Source organism: Taudactylus pleione, unplaced genomic scaffold, assembly GCF_031769625.1.
Source record: "Taudactylus pleione unplaced genomic scaffold, aTauple2 ptg001339l, whole genome shotgun sequence".
In the NCBI taxonomy this organism is placed as follows: Eukaryota; Metazoa; Chordata; class Amphibia; order Anura; family Myobatrachidae; genus Taudactylus; species Taudactylus pleione.
In genome coordinates, this window is record NW_028285739.1 from 247,224 (window position 1) to 265,716 (window position 18,493).

General features: G+C 47.6%; 1 pseudogene; it reads left to right on the top strand.

Moving 5' to 3' along the window:
• Positions 1 to 14,356: 14,356 nt before the first annotated feature.
• Positions 14,357 to 15,564, top strand: LOC148443045 (uncharacterized; annotated as a pseudogene).
• Positions 15,565 to 18,493: the final 2,929 nt, after the last annotated feature.

The following is an 18,493-nucleotide window of genomic DNA, read 5'->3' on the forward strand; positions in this document are numbered from 1 at the left end:
AAAGTAGTGCCAAGCGTGCGCCTGTGTCATAAGTAAAGGGCCGGCTGGCTTGACCGTTAAGGGTGCTGTAACCCCCGAAAGTACACTCCAGTCCAAACCAAAAAAAATATTATTTTCTGTGTTTGTGAATTGTGTGCGCAGTAGTCGCACGTGCATCAACAAAGTAGTGCCAAGCGTGCGCCTGTGTCATAAGTAAAGGGCCGGCTGGCTTGACCGTTAAAGGGTGCTGTAACCCCCAAAGTACACTCCAGTCCAAACCAAAAAAAAAATTATTTTCTGTGTTTGTGAATTGTGTGCGCAGTAGCCGCACGTGCATCAACAAAGTAGTGCCAAGCGTGCGCCTGTGTCATAAGTAAAGGGCCGGCTGGCTTGACCGTTAAGGGTGCTGTAACCCCCGAAAGTACACTCCAGTCCAAACCAAAAAAAAAATTATTTTCTGTGTTTGTGAATTGTGTGCGCAGTAGCCGCACGTGCATCAACAAAGTAGTGCCAAGCGTGCGCCTGTGTCATAAGTAAAGGGCCGGCTGGCTTGACCGTTAAGGGTGCTGTAACCCCCGAAAGTACACTCCAGTCCAAACCAAAAAAAATATTATTTTCTGTGTTTGTGAATTGTGTTCGCAGTAGTCGCACGTGCATCAACAAAGTAGTGCCAAGCGTGCGCCTGTGTCATAAGTAAAGGGCCGGCTGGCTTGACCGTTAAAGGGTGCTGTAACCCCCAAAGTACACTCCAGTCCAAACCAAAAAAAAAATTATTTTCTGTGTTTGTGAATTGTGTGCGCAGTAGCCGCACGTGCATCAACAAAGTAGTGCCAAGCGTGCGCCTGTGTCATAAGTAAAGGGCCGGCTGGCTTGACCGTTAAGGGTGCTGTAACCCCCGAAAGTACACTCCAGTCCAAACCAAAAAAAAAATTATTTTCTGTGTTTGTGAATTGTGTGCGCAGTAGCCGCACGTGCATCAACAAAGTAGTGCCAAGCGTGCGCCTGTGTCATAAGTAAAGGGCCGGCTGGCTTGACCGTTAAAGGGTGCTGTAACCCCCGAAAGTACACTCCAGTCCTAACCAAAAAAAAATTATTTTCTGTGTTTGTGAATTGTGTGCGCAGTAGCCGCACGTGCATCAACAAAGTAGTGCCAAGAGTGCGCCTGTGTCATCAGTAAAGGGCCGGCTGGCTTGACCGTTAAGGGTGCTGTAACCCCCGAAAGTACACTCCAGTCCAAACCAAAAAAAAAATTATTTTCTGTGTTTGTGAATTGTGTGCGCAGTAGCCGCACGTGCATCAACAAAGTAGTGCCAAGCGTGCGCCTGTGTCATAAGTAAAGGGCCGGCTGGCTTGACCGTTAAGGGTGCTGTAACCCCCGAAAGTACACTCCAGTCCAAACCTAAAAAAAAATTATTTTCTGTGTTTGTGAATTGTGTGCGCAGTAGCCGCACGTGCATCAACAAAGTAGTGCCAAGCGTGCGCCTGTGTCATAAGTAAAGGGCCGGCTGGCTTGACCGTTAAAGGGTGCTGTAACCCCCGAAAGTACACTCCAGTCCAAACCAAAAAAAAATTATTTTCTGTGTTTGTGAATTGTGTGCGCAGTAGCCGCACGTGCATCAACAAAGTAGTGCCAAGCGTGCGCCTGTGTCATAAGTAAAGGGCCGGCTGGCTTGACCGTTAAGGGTGCTGTAACCCCCGAAAGTACACTCCAGTCCAAACCTAAAAAAAAATTATTTTCTGTGTTTGTGAATTGTGTGCGCAGTAGCCGCACGTGCATCAACAAAGTAGTGCCAAGAGTGCGCCTGTGTCATAAGTAAAGGGCCGGCTGGCTTGACCGTTAAAGGGTGCTGTAACCCCCGAAAGTACACTCCAGTCCAAAGCCAAACCAAAAAAAAATTATTTTCTGTGTTTGTGAATTGTGTGCGCAGTAGCCGCACGTGCATCAACAAAGTAGTGCCAAGAGTGCGCCTGTGTCATAAGTAAAGGGCCGGCTGGCTTGACCGTTAAAGGGTGCTGTAACCCACAAAGTACACTCCAGTCCGAACCAAAAAAAAATTTATTTTCTGTGTTTAGCCGCACGTATATATCAAATCGATATAACATAAATGGAGGACCAAACTTTCTCCGATAAAAATAAAATAGAGAAAGATCAAGAACCACTTCCTCCTAGTGCTGAAGCTGCTGCCACTAGTCATGACATAGACGATAACATGCCATCAACGTCGTCTGCCAAGGCCGATGCCCAATGTCATAGTAGAGGGCACATACAATCCCAAATGGCAAAGTTCAGGAAAATGACCTTGAAAAAGACATTTAAATCAGCTGAAGAGAAACGTAAACTTGCCAATATGCCATTTACGACACGGAGTGGCAAGGAACGGCTAAGGTCGATCCCTAGTATGTTCATGACTAGTGGTTCAGCTTCACATGACGATGGAAGCCCTCCTCCCACTAAAAAAATCAAAAGAGTTAAGCTGGCAAAAGCACAGCGAAGAACTGTGCTTTCTAAGAAGATATCACAAATCCCCAAAGAGAGTCCAAGTGTGGTGGTGGTTGCGATGCCTGACCTTCCCAGCACTGGACGGGAAGAGGTGGCTCTTTCCACCATTTGCACGCCCCCTGCAAGTGCTGAAAGGAGCACCCACAGTCCACTTGCTGATATGCAAATTGAAGATGTCACTGTTGAAGTACAACAGGATGAGGATACTGGTGTAGCTGGCGCTGAGGAGGAAGTTGGCGAGGAGGATTCTGATGGTGATGTGGTTTGTTTAAATCAGGCTCCGGGGGAGACAGTTGTTGTCCGTGGGATGAAAAAGCCCATCACGGTCATGCCTGGGCAGAAGACCAAACATTCCACCTCTTTGGTCTGGCAATATTTCTATCCAAATCCGGACAACAACTGTCTTGCCATATGTACCATATGTAAAGGTGAAATAAGTAGGGGTAGGGACGTCAACCACCTAGGAACATCCTCCCTTATACGGCACCTGCAGCGCGTTCATAAAAAGTTACTGTCAAGTTCAGAAACTTTGGCTCAGACCGTAAGCAGTCCAGGGACACCTAAATCCCGTTGTCCTGTTGTATCCAAGCGCCTGCAAACCACACCGTCAACTCCCTCCTCGTCAATTTCCTCCTTAGTCAGGATCGGAAGTAGTCCTGCAGGCCATATCACTGGCATGACTGACTCTCCTATCCGGGATTCCTCCGGAGGATCCTGCATTGCTACGCCTACTGCTGCCGCTGCTGCTGTTGCTGCTGCTGCTGGGAGTCGTTCATCATCCCAGAGAGGAAGTAGGAACACCACTACTTTTACTAAACAATTGACCCTCCAACAGTCCTTAGCGAGGAGGATGAAGTACGACAGCAGTCATCCTGAAGCAAAACGTATAACTGAGGCCTTGACTGCTATGTTGGTGTTAGACGTGCGTCCGGTATCCGCCATTAGTGCAGTGGGATTTAGACAATTGATGGAGGTAGTGTGTCCCCGGTTCCAAATCCCGTCTAGATTCCACTTCACTAGGCAGGCGATACCGAGACTGTACAGAAACGTCAGAAAAAGTGTCCTCAGTGTCCTGAAAAATGCCGTTGTACACAATGTCCACTTAACCACGGACATGTGGACAAGTGGAACAGGGCAGACTAAGGACTATATGACTGTGACAGCCCACTGGGTAGATGTATCACCTTACGCAGCAACAGCAGCAGCGTCACCAGTAGCAGCATCTCAGAAACGCCAGCTCGTTACAAGGCAGGCTACGCTGTGTATCACCGGTTTCAGTAAGAGGCACACCGCCGACAACCTCTTAGAGAAACTGAGGGAAATCATCGCCCAGTGGCTTACCCCACTTAGACTCTCCTGGGGATTTGTGATATCTGACAACGCCACCAATATTGTGCGGGCATTACATCTGGGCAAATTCCAGCACGTCCCATGTTTTGCTCACACAATAAACTTGGTGGTGCAGAATTTTCTGAAAAGCGACAGGGGCGTGCAGGAGACGCTTTGGGTGGCCCGAAAAATTTCTGGCCACTTTCGCCATTCAGCGACTGCGTGCCGAAGACTGGAGCGCCAGCAAACACTCTTGAACCTGCCCCGCCATCACCTGAAGCAAGAGGTTGTGACGCGGTGGAACTCAACCCTCTATATGCTTCAGAGGATGGAGGAGCAGCAAAAGGCCATACAAGCCTATACATCCACCTATGACATAGGCAAAGGAGGGGGTATGCACCTGACTCAAGCGCAGTGGAGAATGATTTCCGTGTTGTGCAAGGTTCTTCAGCCCTTCGAACTTGCCACACGTGAAGTCAGTTCAGACACTGCCAGCTTGAGTCAGGTCATTCCCCTCATCAGGCTTTTGCAGAAGCAGCTGGAGAAAGTGAAGGAGGAGCTAAGACGGAGCGATTCCGCTCGGCATGTGGGACTTGTGGATGAAGCCCTTCATTCGCTTTGCCAGGATTCCAGGGTGGTCAATCTGTTGAAATCAGACCACTACATTTTGGCCACCGTGCTCGATCCTAGGTTTAAAGCCTATGTGGTGTCTCTCTTTCCGGCCGACACAAGCCTGCAGAGGTGCAAAGACCTGCTGGTGAACACACTGTCAGCTGAAGCGGAACGTGACACGTCAACGGCTCCTTCTTCATTTTCTCCCGCAACTGGGGCTGCCAGGAAAAAACTTAGGTATCCTAAGCAACCCGCTGGCGGTGATGCAGGGCAGGCAGGACCAAGTTTGGACATCTGGTCCGGACTGAAGGACCTGGCAACAATTTCTGACATGTCTACTGTCACTGCATATGATACTGTCACCATTGACAGAATGGTGGAGGATTACATCGGTGACAGCATCCAAGTAGGCATGTCAGACAGTCCATACCTGTACTGGCAGGAAAAAGAGGCAATTTGGAGGCCCCTGTACAAACTGGCTCTATTTTACCTGAGTTGCCCCCCCTCCAGTGTGTACTCCGAAAGAGTGTTTAGTGCAGCCGGGAACCTTGTCAGCGAAAGGCGTAGGAGGTTGCTTCCACAGAATGTGGAGAAGATGATGTTCATCAAAATGAATTATCAGCTCTTCCAGGGAGACCAGCCTCCAGAAGGTACAGAGGGACCTGTGGTGGTGGATTCAAGTGGGGACGAGTTAATACTTTGTGAGGATGAGGATGTACACACTGAAGAGGGTGAGGAATCGGTGGATGAGGAGGATGAGGATGACATCTTGCCTCCGTAGAGCCAGTTTGTGCAGGGACACATTAATTGCCAGCTTGTTTTGTGGGGGCCCAAACGAACCAATCATTTCAGCCACAGTTGTGTGGCAGACCCTGGCGCTGAAATGATTGATTTGTTAAAGTGTGCATGTCCTGTTTATACAACATAAGGGTGGGTGGGAGGGCCCAAGGACAATTCCATCTTGCACCTCTTTTTTTCTTTGCATTATGTACAGTTTGGGGCCTAGTTTTTCTAACTGCCATCCTGCCTGCCACTGCAGTGTCACTCCTAGATGGGTCACGTGTTTGTGCCGCCCACTCGTGTCGCTTAGCATAGTCATCCAGCTACCTCGGTGCAACCTTTTGGACATAAAAACACTATTGTGAGGTGTGAGGTGTTCAGAATAGACTGGAAATGAGTGGAAATTAAGGTTATTGAGGTTAATAATAGCATAGGAGCAGAAAAACCTACAAATTCTGTGATTTTAGCTGTTTTTATGCTTTTTTTCAAAAAAATACAGATCCAAAACACAAAACCCAGAACCCAAAACACGGAAGGGTGGTTTTGGCAAAACCAATCCAGATCCAAAACACGAAGAAAGATCCAGATCCAAAACCAAAACACAAAACACGAAAAGTGGCCGGTGCACACTCCTACTTTAAAGTAATTGACTAATAATCTATTGACTGACATGACCTTCTAAAAGTAAAAGGCATGATCTGATGTGAAATTCCACTTTTTGCAGTTTTGTTAAGTACAGTAAGTATGATTTAAACAAATGTTAATGTTCTTATCGATAAAGTTTGCAATCATTGTACTGTTTTTGTACTTAAATAGGATGTTGTAAAACTCATGATGGAAAGAGGCTAAAATTAATGTGAACATGCAAAAAGTTTGGATTGCACCGAGTATAAAAAATAAAATTCCAATCGTCACTAGTAGTCTCCTGTTACTCCGGGAGACTACCTGGATTTGGGTGGCTCTCCTGGACTCCCAGAAGAGTAGGCAAGTCTCCTGCATGCCCCTTTCTGCCTCTTGCTGCTGTTCATTGTCACTTTCCGCATTAAGTGGGCAGTCCGGACGGCTTGATGACGTGATTTGCACTTAATCGTATGATCATAGCCTCTCTCCCAGCTTTACAATGCAGATTATCATGGCAATGACACAATTGTGGCACCACATTTCCACACATGGGGGCTGTGACTCATGTCGGAAATAAGAGAAGTATGGCAGATATGGAGATATCTTCTGCAGTTACTCCTTCATACATACAGGTGATACTTAATATTTGCTGGTATACCCCAAAACTGGATTTTCATATATTCTGTGCATATTAAATTATAAATAGGCTAGGGGTGAGCGGGTTCGGATTTCTGAAATCCGAACCACCCCGAGCCCCCCCCGATCCGAGTCCGATCCGAGTCAGGCTCGACTTTTCCTGCCTGACTCGGATCTGAAATCGAGGCAAAACGTCATCATCCCGCCTTCCGAGTCTCGCGGGTTTTGGATCCTATATAAGGTACCCGCGTCGGCGCCATTTTCTCACTCGGCTGTGGACAGTGAAGAGGGAGGGTGGGAGTTAGGGCTGGCTGGGCTGTGTAGTGTAGTGTAGTGTAGTGCTGCTGTTGTCCACTACTTCAAAGTCCATAGGGGCTGGCTGTGTTGTGCTGTGCTGCTGTTGTTAATAGGGGCTGTGTCCACTACTTCAAAGTCCATAGGGGCTGGCAGGACTGTGTTGTGCAGTCAGTTCTCCATAGGGGCTGTGTCCACTCCAAAGTCCTGTGCAGTGTCCCAGTCCTAAAGGGGTGCTGTAGTGTTGTCCAGGGGGTGCTCTGTCCATCAGGGGTGCTCCCCCCAAGTGCTAAAAAAATAATATATTTTCTGTGTTTGTGAATTGTGTGCGCAGTAGCCGCACGTGCATCAACAAAGTAGTGCCAAGCGTGCGCCTGTGTCATAAGTAAAGGGCCGGAAGGCTTGACCGTTAAAGGGTGCTGTAACCCCCAAAGTACACTCCAGTCCAAACCAAAAAAAAAATTATTTTCTGTGTTTGTGAATTGTGTGCGCAGTAGCCGCACGTGCATCAACAAAGTAGTGCCAAGCGTGCGCCTGTGTCATAAGTAAAGGGCCGGCTGGCTTGACCATTAAAGGGTGCTGTAACCCCCAAAGTACACTCCAGTCCAAACCAAAAAAAAAATTATTTTCTGTGTTTGTGAATTGTGTGCGCAGTAGCCGCACGTGCATCAACAAAGTAGTGCCAAGCGTGCGCCTGTGTCATAAGTAAAGGGCCGGCTGGCTTGACCGTTAAAGGGTGCTGTAACCCCCAAAGTACACTCCAGTCCAAACAAACAAAAAAATTATTTTCTGTGTTTGTGAATTGTGTGCGCAGTAGCCGCACGTGCATCAACAAAGTAGTGCCAAGCGTGCGCCTGTGTCATAAGTAAAGGGCCGGCTGGCTTGACCGTTAAAGAGTGCTGTAACCCCCAAAGTACACTCCAGTCCAAACCAAAAAAAAAATTATTTTCTGTGTTTGTGAATTGTGTGCGCAGTAGCCGCACGTGCATCAACAAAGTAGTGCCAAGCGTGCGCCTGTGTCATAAGTAAAGGGCCGGCTGGCTTGACTGTTAAAGGGTGCTGTAACCCCCAAAGAACACTCCAGTCCAAACCAAAAAAAAAATAATTTTCTGTGTTTGTGAATTGTGTGCGCAGGAGCCGCACGTGCATCAACAAAGTAGTGCCAAGCGTGCGCCTGTGTCATAAGTAAAGGGCCGGCTGGCTTGACCGTTAAAGGGTGCTGTAACCCCCAAAGTACACTCCAGTCCAAACCAAAAAAAAAATTATTTTCTGTGTTTGTGAATTGTGTGCGCAGTAGCCGCACGTGCATCAACAAAGTAGTGCCAAGCGTGCGCCTGTGTCATAAGTAAAGGGCCGGCTGGCTTGACCGTTAAAGGGTGCTGTAACCCCCAAAGTACACTCCAGTCCAAACCAAAAAAAAAATTATTTTCTGTGTTTGTGAATTGTGTGCGCAGTAGCCGCACGTGCATCAACAAAGTAGTGCCAAGCGTGCGCCTGTGTCATAAGTATCGGGCCGGCTGGCTTGACCGTTAAAGGGTGCTGTAACCCCCAAAGTACACTCCAGTCCAAACCAAAAAAAAAAATCTTTTCTGTGTTTGTGAATTGTGTGCGCAGCAGCCGCATGTGCATCAACAAAGTAGTGCCAAGCGTGCGCCTGTGTCATAAGTAAAGGGCCGGCTGGCTTGACCGTTAAAGGGTGCTGTAACCCCCAAAGTACACTCCAGTCCAAACCAAAAAAAAAATTATTTTCTGTGTTTGTGAATTGTGTGCGCAGTAGCCGCACGTGCATCAACAAAGTAGTGCCAAGCGTGCGCCTGTGTCATAAGTAAAGGGCCGGCTGGCTTGACCATTAAAGGGTGCTGTGACCCCCAAAGTACACTCCTGTCCAAACCAAAAAAAAAATTATTTTCTGTGTTTGTGAATTGTGTGCGCAGTAGCCGCACGTGCATCAACAAAGTAGTGCCAAGCGTGCGCCTGTGTCATAAGTAAAGGGCCGGCTGGCTTGACCGTTAAAGGGTGCTGTAACCCCCAAAGTACACTCCAGTCCAAACCAAAAAAAATAATTATTTTCTGTGTTTGTGAATTGTGTGCGCAGTAGCCGCACGTGCATCAACAAAGTAGTGCCAAGCGTGCGCCTGTGTCATAAGTATCGGGCCGGCTGGCTTGACCGTTAAAGGGTGCTGTAACCCCCAAAGTACACTCCAGTCCAAACCAAAAAAAAAAATCTTTTCTGTGTTTGTGAATTGTGTGCGCAGTAGCCGCATGTGCATCAACAAAGTAGTGCCAAGCGTGCGCCTGTGTCATAAGTAAAGGGCCGGCTGGCTTGACCGTTAAAGGGTGCTGTAACCCCCAAAGTACACTCCAGTCCAAACCAAAAAAAAAATTATTTTCTGTGTTTGTGAATTGTGTGCGCAGTAGCCGCACGTGCATTAATAAAGTAGTGCCAAGCATGCGCCTGTGTCATAAGTAAAGGGCCGGCTGGCTTGACCATTAAAGGGTGCTGTAACCCCCAAAGTACACTCCAGTCCAAACCAAAAAAAAAATATTTTCTGTGTTTGTGAATTGTGTGCGCAGTAGCCGCACGTGCATCAACAAAGTAGTGCCAAGCGTGCGCCTGTGTCATAAGTAAAGGGCCGGCTGGCTTGACCATTAAAGGGTGCTGTAACCCCCAAAGTACACCCCAGTCCAAACCAAAAAAAAATATTTTCTGTGTTTGTGAATTGTGTGCGCAGTAGCCGCACGTGCATCAACAAAGTAGTGCCAAGCGTGCACCTGTGTCATAAGTAAAGGGCCGGCTGGCTTGACCATTAAAGGGTGCTGTAACCCCCAAAGTACACTCCAGTCCAAACCAAAATAAAAATTATTTTCTGTGTTTGTGAATTGTGTGCGCAGTAGCCGCACGTGCATCAACAAAGTAGTGCCAAGCGTGCGCCTGTGTCATAAGTAAAGGGCTGGCTGGCTTGACCGTTAAAGGGTGCTGTAACCCCCAAAGTACACTCCCGTCAAAACCAAAAAAAAAATTATTTTCTGTGTTTGTGAATTGTGTGCGCAGTAGCCGCACGTGCATCAACAAAGTAGTGCCAAGCGTGCGCCTGTGTCATAAGTAAAGGGCCGGCTGGCTTGACCGTTAAAGGGTGCTGTAACCCCCAAAGTACACTCCAAACCAAAAAAATATATATTTTCTGTGTTTGTGAATTGTGTGCGCAGTAGCCGCACGTGCATCAACAAAGGAGCAGCGCCAAGCGTGTGCCTGTGTCCCATAAGTAAAGAGCCGGCTGGCTCATTTCTTAAAGGCTGGTGTAACCCACAAAGTGCACTACTCTCCAGCAAAATAAAAAAATATTTTCTGTGTTTAGCCGCACATATATATCAAATCGATATAACATAAATGGAGGACCAAACTTTCTCCGATAAAAATAAAATAGAGAAAGATCAAGTACCACTTCCTCATAGTGCTGAAGCTGCTGCCACTAGTCATGACATAGACGATAACATGCCATCAACGTCGTCTGCCAAGGGCGATGCCCAATGTCATAATAGAGGGCACATACAATCCCAAATGACAAAGTTCAGGAAAATGACCTTGAAAAAAACATTTAATTCAGCTGAAGAGAAACGTAAACTTGCCAATATGCCATTTACGACACGGAGTGGCAAGGAACGGCTAAGGTCGATCCCTAGTATGTTCATGACTAGTGGTTCAGCTTCACATGACGATGGAAGCCCTCCTCCCACTAAAAAAATCAAAAGAGTTAAGCTGGCAAAAGCACAGCGAAGAACTGTGCTTTCTAAGAAGATATCACAAATCCCCAAGGAGAGTCCAAGTGTGGTGGTGGTTGCGATGCCTGACCTTCCCAGCACTGGACGGGAAGAAGTCGCTCTTTCCACCATTTGCACGCCCCCTGCAAGTGCTGAAAGGAGCACCCACAGTCCACTTGCTGATATGCAAATTGAAGATGTCACTGTTGAAGTACAACAGGATGAGGATACTGGTGTAGCTGGCGCTGAGGAGGAAGTTGGCAAGGAGGATTCTGATGGTGATGTGGTTTGTTTAAATCAGGCTCTGGGGGAGGCAGTTGTTGTCCGTGGGATGAAAAAGCCCATCACGGTCATGCCTGGGCAGAAGACCAAACATTCCACCTCTTTGGTCTGGCAATATTTCTATCCAAATCCGGACAACAACTGTCTTGCCATATGTACCTTATGTAAAGGTGAAATAAGTAGGGGTAGGGACGTTAACCACCTAGGAACATCCTCCCTTATACGGCACCTGCAGCGCGTTCATAATAAGTTACTGTCAAGTTCAGAAACTTTGGCTAAGACCGTAAGCAGTCCAGGGACACCTAAATCCCGTTGTCCTGTTGTATCCAAGCGCCTGCAAACCACACCGTCAACTCCCTCCTCGTCAATTTCCTCCTTAGTCAGGATCGGAAGTAGTCCTGCAGGCCATGTCACTGGCATGACTGACTCTCCTATCCCGGATTCCTCCGGAGGATCCTGCATTGCTACGCCTCCTGCTGCCGCTGCTGCTGTTGCTGCTGCTGGGAGTCGTTCATCATCCCAGAGAGGAAGTAGGGACACCACTACTTTTACTAAACAATTGACCCTCCAACAGTCCTTAGCGAGGAGGATGAAGTACGACAGCAGTCATCCTGAAGCAAAACGTATAACTGAGGCCTTGACTGCTATGTTGGTGTTAGACGTGCGTCCGGTATCCGCCATTAGTGCAGTGGGATTTAGACAATTGCTGGAGGTAGTGTGTCCTCGGTTCCAAATCCCGTCTAGATTCCACTTCAGTAGGCAGGCGATACCGAGACTGTACAGAAACGTCAGAAAAAGTGTCCTCAGTGTCCTGAAAAATGCCGTTGTACCCAATGTCCACTTAACCACGGACATGTGGACAAGTGGAACAGGGCAGACTAAGGACTATATGACTGTGACAGCCCACTGGGTAGATGTATCACCTTACGCAGCAACAGCAGCAGCGTCACCAGTCGCAGCATCTCAGAAATGCCAGCTCGTTCCAAGGCAGGCTACGCTGTGTATCACCGGTTTCAGTAAGAGGCACACCGCCGACAACCTCTTAGAGAAACTGAGGGAAATCATCGCCCAGTGGCTTACCCCACTTAGACTCTCCTGGGGATTTGTGATATCTGACAACGCCACCAATATTGTGCGGGCATTGCATCTGGGCAAATTCCAGCACGTCCCATGTTTTGCTCACACAATAAACTTGGTGGTGCAGATTTCTGGCCACTTTCGCCATTCAGCGACTGCGTGCCGAAGACTGGAGCGCCAGCAAACACTCTTGAACCTGCCCTGCCATCACCTGAAGCAAGAGGTTGTGACGCTGTGGAACTCAACCCTCTATATGCTTCAGAGGATGGAGGAGCAGCAAAAGGCCATTCAAGCCTATACATCCACCTATGACATAGGCAAAGGAGGGGGTATGCACCTGACTCAAGCGCAGTGGAGAATGATTTCCGTGTTGTGCAAGGTTCTCCAGCCCTTCGAACTTGCCACACGTGAAGTCAGTTCAGACACTGCCAGCTTGAGTCAGGTCATTCCCCTCATCAGGCTTTTGCAGAAGCAGCTGGAGAAAGTGAAGGAGGAGCTAAGACGGAGCGATTCCGCTCGGCATGTGGGACTTGTGGATGAAGCCCTTCATTCGCTTTGCCAGGATTCCAGGGTGGTCAATCTGTTGAAATCAGACCACTACATTTTGGCCACCGTGCTCGATCCTAGGTTTAAAGCCTATATGGTGTCTCTCTTTCCGGCCAACACAAGCCTGCAGAGGTGCAAAGACCTGCTGGTGAACACACTGTTAGCTGAAGCGGAACGTGACACGTCAACAGCTCCTTCTTCATTTTCTCCCGCAACTGGGGCTGCCAGGAAAAAACTTAGGTATCCTAAGCAACCCGCTGGCGGTGATGCAGGGCAGGCAGGACCAAGTTTGGACATCTGGTCCGGACTGAAGGACCTGGCAACAATTTCTGACATGTCTACTGTCACTGCATATGATACTGTCACCATTGACAGAATGGTGGAGGATTACATCGGTGACAGCATCCAAGTAGGCATGTCAGACAGTCCATACCTGTACTGGCAGGAAAAAGAGGCAATTTGGAGGCCCCTGTACAAACTGGCTCTATTTTACCTGAGTTGCCCCCCCTCCAGTGTGTACTCCGAAAGAGTGTTTAGTGCAGCCGGGAACCTTGTCAGCGAAAGGCGTAGGAGGTTGCTTCCACAGAATGTGGAGAAGATGATGTTCATCAAAATGAATTATCAGCTCTTCCAGGGAGACCAGCCTCCAGAACGTACAGAGGGACCTGTGGTGGTGGATTCAAGTGGGGACGAGTTAATACTTTGTGAGGATGAGGATGTACACACTGAAGAGGGTGAGGAATCGGTGGATGAGGAGGATGAGGATGACATCTTGCCTCCGTAGAGCCAGTTTGTGCAGGGACAGGTTAATTGCCAGCTTGTTTTGTGGGGGCCCTAACGAACCAATCATTTCAGCCACAGTTGTGTGGCAGACCCTGGCACTGAAATGATTGGTTTGTTAAAGTGTGCATGTCCTGTTTATACAACATAAGGGTGGGTGGGAGGGCCCAAGGACAATTCCATCTTGCACCTCTTTTTTTTCTTTGCATTATGTACAGTTTGGGGCCTAGTTTTTCAAACTGCCATCCTGTCTGCCACTGCAGTATTACGCCTAGATGGGTCACGTGTTTGTGCCGCCCACTCGTGTTGCTTAGCATAGTCATCCAGCTACCTCGGTGCAACCTTTTGGACATAAAAACACTATTGTGAGGTGTGAGGTGTTCAGAATAGACTGGAAATGAGTGGAAATTGAGGTTATTGAGGTTAATAATAGCATAGGAGCAGAAAAACCTACAAATTCTGTGATTTTAGCTGTTTTTATGCTTTTTTTCAAAAAAATACAGATCCAAAACACAAAACCCAGAACCCAAAACACGGAAGGGTGGTTTTGGCAAAACCAATCCAGATCCAAAACACGAAGAAAGATCCAGATCCAAAACCAAAACACAAAACACGAAAAGTGGCCGGTGCACACCCCTAAAATAGGCCTATTTGTGGTAATTAGAATCATTGGTCAAGTGAACTAATAGTCACTCAGTGTTGGTGATTTTATCTTTATTACAGACTGATATTGATAATACACATGTAAGACTATTTCTGCACTAATGTTTATTCACTTATGCACGGCCCAAAATACTTGCTCTGAGCTCCTGGCTCAGTCTAAGGTTTCCATTAAACAGTATTACTCTTTGTTATCCTATAGCCATTGGTGGTTCCCCTTGGCTCAGTGGTTTGTGAGAACACTTGTTTGTTGGTCGGGAGGCTTGCCACCCAGCAACTGTTGGTGGGTTAGGTGCAAGCCACCCGACGAGTGCTGAGAAGGTAAAGTGAAAGAAAACCATCACTTACCTTCTCCATAGCCGGGGGGGAGTGGGGCAGAGCAGACCCGTGGGTCGCTGGTGCCGGACACTAATGTGCGCGCCTCTTATGTGCGCGATTGCACACGCTTAGTATAAAATGGCTAGCCATGCCCCCTGCTAGACTTACCTCAGCCCTGGAAAGATGGAGGACACAGTGTCTCTATCTGCCACAGACACACTGTTAGTGTCCCCATCAGTCAGCAAAAGAGGTAGGCAGTCCTCCAGGCATAACCTGGATGAGGCTGCTGATAGCTCTTCTTCAGATGATGAAATAAAATATGAAAGAAGAAAACTAATAAACCCTGTCAGGTCGGAGAACAGCAGGGACACCTCTGAAGAGGGGGAGATTAGTCAGGCTGCAGACACTCCTCTTCCTCCTACATATTTTCACAGAGTGGTGAGAAAATGCACCTCCAAAAAGAAACATATTGATCGGTTTTCTTCAAGAGATTGCCCATAGCTGAAATACCTCTAAGGTCCACAGCAGACCTCTCTCTTCTGCGCATGGCCAGCATTTATTTCCTGCTTCGGATCGGCAGTTTCCGCAACAGCGCACTCATAAGGGCTCTAGTCACCACCACACACTGCCCCTATTTCACTCTTACAAGGACGATAGTTACCCTACAGTAGATTGGGAGTCAGAGGAGGTAACTAGTACTAGTGCGTCCTCTTGCAGAGGCGAGTATAATGATTTACAAATGGCCTGGGTTGCATTAACGGGCAGAATGCCCCCATCTAAATTTCTTTTCACTGGGCCTTGAGCGAGCGTTCTCAAGTATATCATTTTGCCCAATTAGCCTTTAGAATGGCTCTCATTAAGGAAGATGAGATGGTTCTCCGTAACCATACTGGCATTCCTGACATTTCCACTTTATTTGCCCCAGAGATTGATCGGGCTCTCACGTCACTTGTTGGGGATAAGGCCCGGAGTGATTCTATAGATAAAATTCAGCTTAAAGTTTTGAACGTGGCTGGTTCTCTGTTATCTGTCCTAGACAAGAGGAAAAAGAAGGAGTCTCAGGGGGCTTCCTATATTCCTTGGTAGCTTCCAAGATGGCCCTCTTAAAAGCTATAAGCAGGGCTACCCTAATGATTGGCCAGACTTTTGATTTCATATGCAATTCCCATAGAACTCGCTGGCTAGCTAGTGAAGGTCTGAATAATCTAGCTCCCAGGCCAGTAGATGTTCCTAATTTAATAGATTCCGACCTTTTTGGCCTTGACTTCATAGATGAAGTGAAAGTCCGCTATAAAGCCTGCAAGTCATTTGCAGACCTTAAGGGCCCCCAGCCTTCCAAATGACCCTTTCGTCAGGAGGGTCGTTCTGTGTCAGCCAGCAGTTCAACCTGAGACCAGCGGAGGCCTATCCCGGACATGGATTGCGAGAGGCACAGGGTCCGGCAATGCATACTCCTCCAGAAAAGACAGAGGATACGGTAAGGTGCGTACACACTATGCAATGTGCTCACGATGCAATATCGTGTCCGATTCCCCCTGGCAGACACAATTTGGTGTAAAAAGTGTCCAATTAGACTCACGATTGCATGATCTATCATGCATCGTGTCCGATAGCCAAATCGTGAGATCATGCACGATAAATCGTTAGCTTACCAAACATCTCACAATGATTTGCTAGATTTCAAATACATTTGAATTATGGTCAGGCTTAGATAGGGGGTATATAAAGCGGCAGCCATTTTAGGTCTGTGCACTTCTGCTCTATGACTAGTGAGGCTTGGTGTATACCTGCTGAATGCTGTACATTGCTATTGTGCGCTACTTTGTTTTGCCAGGCTCAACAAAGTGTGTTTTCTATAGTGTATTCTTGTGTGCGGATGGATCCTTAGGCCGAGATGTACTAAAGGAAAAATGCGGTAAAAACCCATTTTTTTTACCACAATTCCATATGTACTAAACCCCGGCCGCACTTTTATCGGTGCAGAGGGTAATGCCAGAAAAACCTGCCATTGCCCTATAGAAGCCTATGGGCTTCTTATCGCACCCCGCTCCTGACGCTTCACCGCCGTCTCGCCGCCGCCCAGAGCTGGCCCACACTCACCTGCTCTCCATGGTCGCCGGTCCGTGCTCCTCCTGGGTCCTCCGCTTCCTGCACAGGTGACCAGCAGGAAGCTCCCAGGGCTCGGAGGGTGTGGGGTCCCATGGAGACCCCGTAATCCGGCGTTGACTGCTTCGCAAAGGGTAGCTCTTATTGCAAGAGCTGTCCTTTGCGATACTAATCGCATATGTTAGTACATATGCGATTAGTAAGGTTGCGGTGACTGGCGGAATGGTCACCGCAACCTTAGTACATCCCAGCCTTAGAGTTCTGCTCACCTATGCTGGGGTTAAGGTAATGAAGGAGAAGGCCCAGCAAAGGAGGAGAGCATGCTGGACCAAGGAGTGGCTGCTGCAGAGGGATACTCATTCTCACAAGTGCCTGCTGATGGGGATTCTGGAGAACAATCTGGATGACTATTGCAACTTCCTGCGCATGGATGACGACACCTTCCAGGAGTTGCTGCGTCTGGTGACCCTCTATATTTAGAAGCAGGATACTAAGCTGCAGAGGGCTATCCCTGGTGAGGAGAGGCAGGTGGCTACAGAAAGACCTGAAGTTTGGGACCCTCATCTCCCCTCAGGCTTTGGGCATCATCATTCTGGACACTTGCAAGGCTATTGTGAAAGTGCTGCAGTACCAGTTTTAGGTAAGAAAAAAAACACTACACATTTGTTTCTGATGAAAGAAAAAAGATGGTTTAATGTATTTTAAATTTTTTGTGTAATGTAGAAAAGTACTGTATAAACATGTTAAAGCAGTGTTAAATTGTCTGCCAATATGGCTGCGAGTGATAAAATTGTCTTTATGACAACAGTATAAACATTTGCATTCCAAACATGGAATAAATAACATAGCAAATTTGTAGTTTAAATAAGGCTCCTATATGCCTTAATAATGTAAAACTGCATTATCACCAAATTTTATCAGTCCCAATACCTTTCCTGCTCTATGGTATACGGTGGGTCAGATGCTGGATTGAACAGGCCAATACACATGTGGCACAAGTACACATTGTGGCCCCGACTTCAACTATGTGTCTTTGCACCATGTGTGTACTGACCATGTCCAATCAGCGTCGTCACCACCGTATACCATAGACTAGGTATGGGGAGTGATAAAATTTGGGGATACTGCAGATAACAACAATAAAATTTTAGATTTCGTAAAACCCTGGAATATCCTCCTCTGCATCTAAAAGAGCACTGCATATAGCCTGGCTTGCGGTGGGAGGGTTAGTGGGTGGAGGAGTAGGCTAGAACTGGGATAGAATCATCACAGAGGAAGTTGGGGCGGGCACAGGGTCACCAATATAGGTTGCTGGATACAAATTATTACGCAGCGCCCTGATCAGCAACTTATGTACCAGCCGCTTGAATTTGGTTTGTGTTTCAGCACTCATTTGCCGCATGGTGCTGTTTATATGAGTGGTGAAGTTATCTAGGTGGTCTGGGGGCCTTTTTAATAGCTCTTCTGCCTGTTGTGAAAAATTGTCTGCAGGCTCCCTGCTTTGCTGTTTTTTTGCCAGGGCGCTTTCTCTTTTGCTGGGAAGGTGCGGTAGGTGCTGAGGGTGGTGTGGTTGGTGGTGGGCATGGGGATATCGACACATCCCCCTGACTGGCAGCAATGATGCTTAAATAAGGTGTAGACGTCAATTCCAGTTCTTGTGTTGGATTCTGTATTGAAAGAACAGAAAAAAAAAAATAATGTTCACGTTTTATCCAATATTTTTTGTTTTTAATTCTAGTTTCCTACAACCGTTGTTGAGTGGAAAACCATCGCTGAAGACTTTAAAATGGCATCGGAATTTCCATAACTGCGGGGGAGCCATCGATGGGAAACATATCTGCATCACCCCACCTGCCAAAAGCGGATAGTACTATTACAACTAGAGATGAGCGGTCCGGTCCTGTGGAATCCGGACCGCTCCGAACATGGGGGATCCGAGCCCACCCGAACGCAAGTTCAGGTGTTCCCGCTGACTCAGATCCCCTAGCGAGTCCGAACGTCATGTGAATGACGTCCGATTCTCGCGAGACTTGTTTTTCTATATAAGGCGCCGAGCTGTTCGCGGCGCCTTGTATAAAAAAAACACAGAAGGAGGCACATGCACGCTGTGCACTGCTCTACTAAGGGGACACGCTGCGCTATACTATGCTGATGGCTATGTATAGGGGCACTGACAGCACACTGCACTATACTATGCTGATGGCTATGTATAGG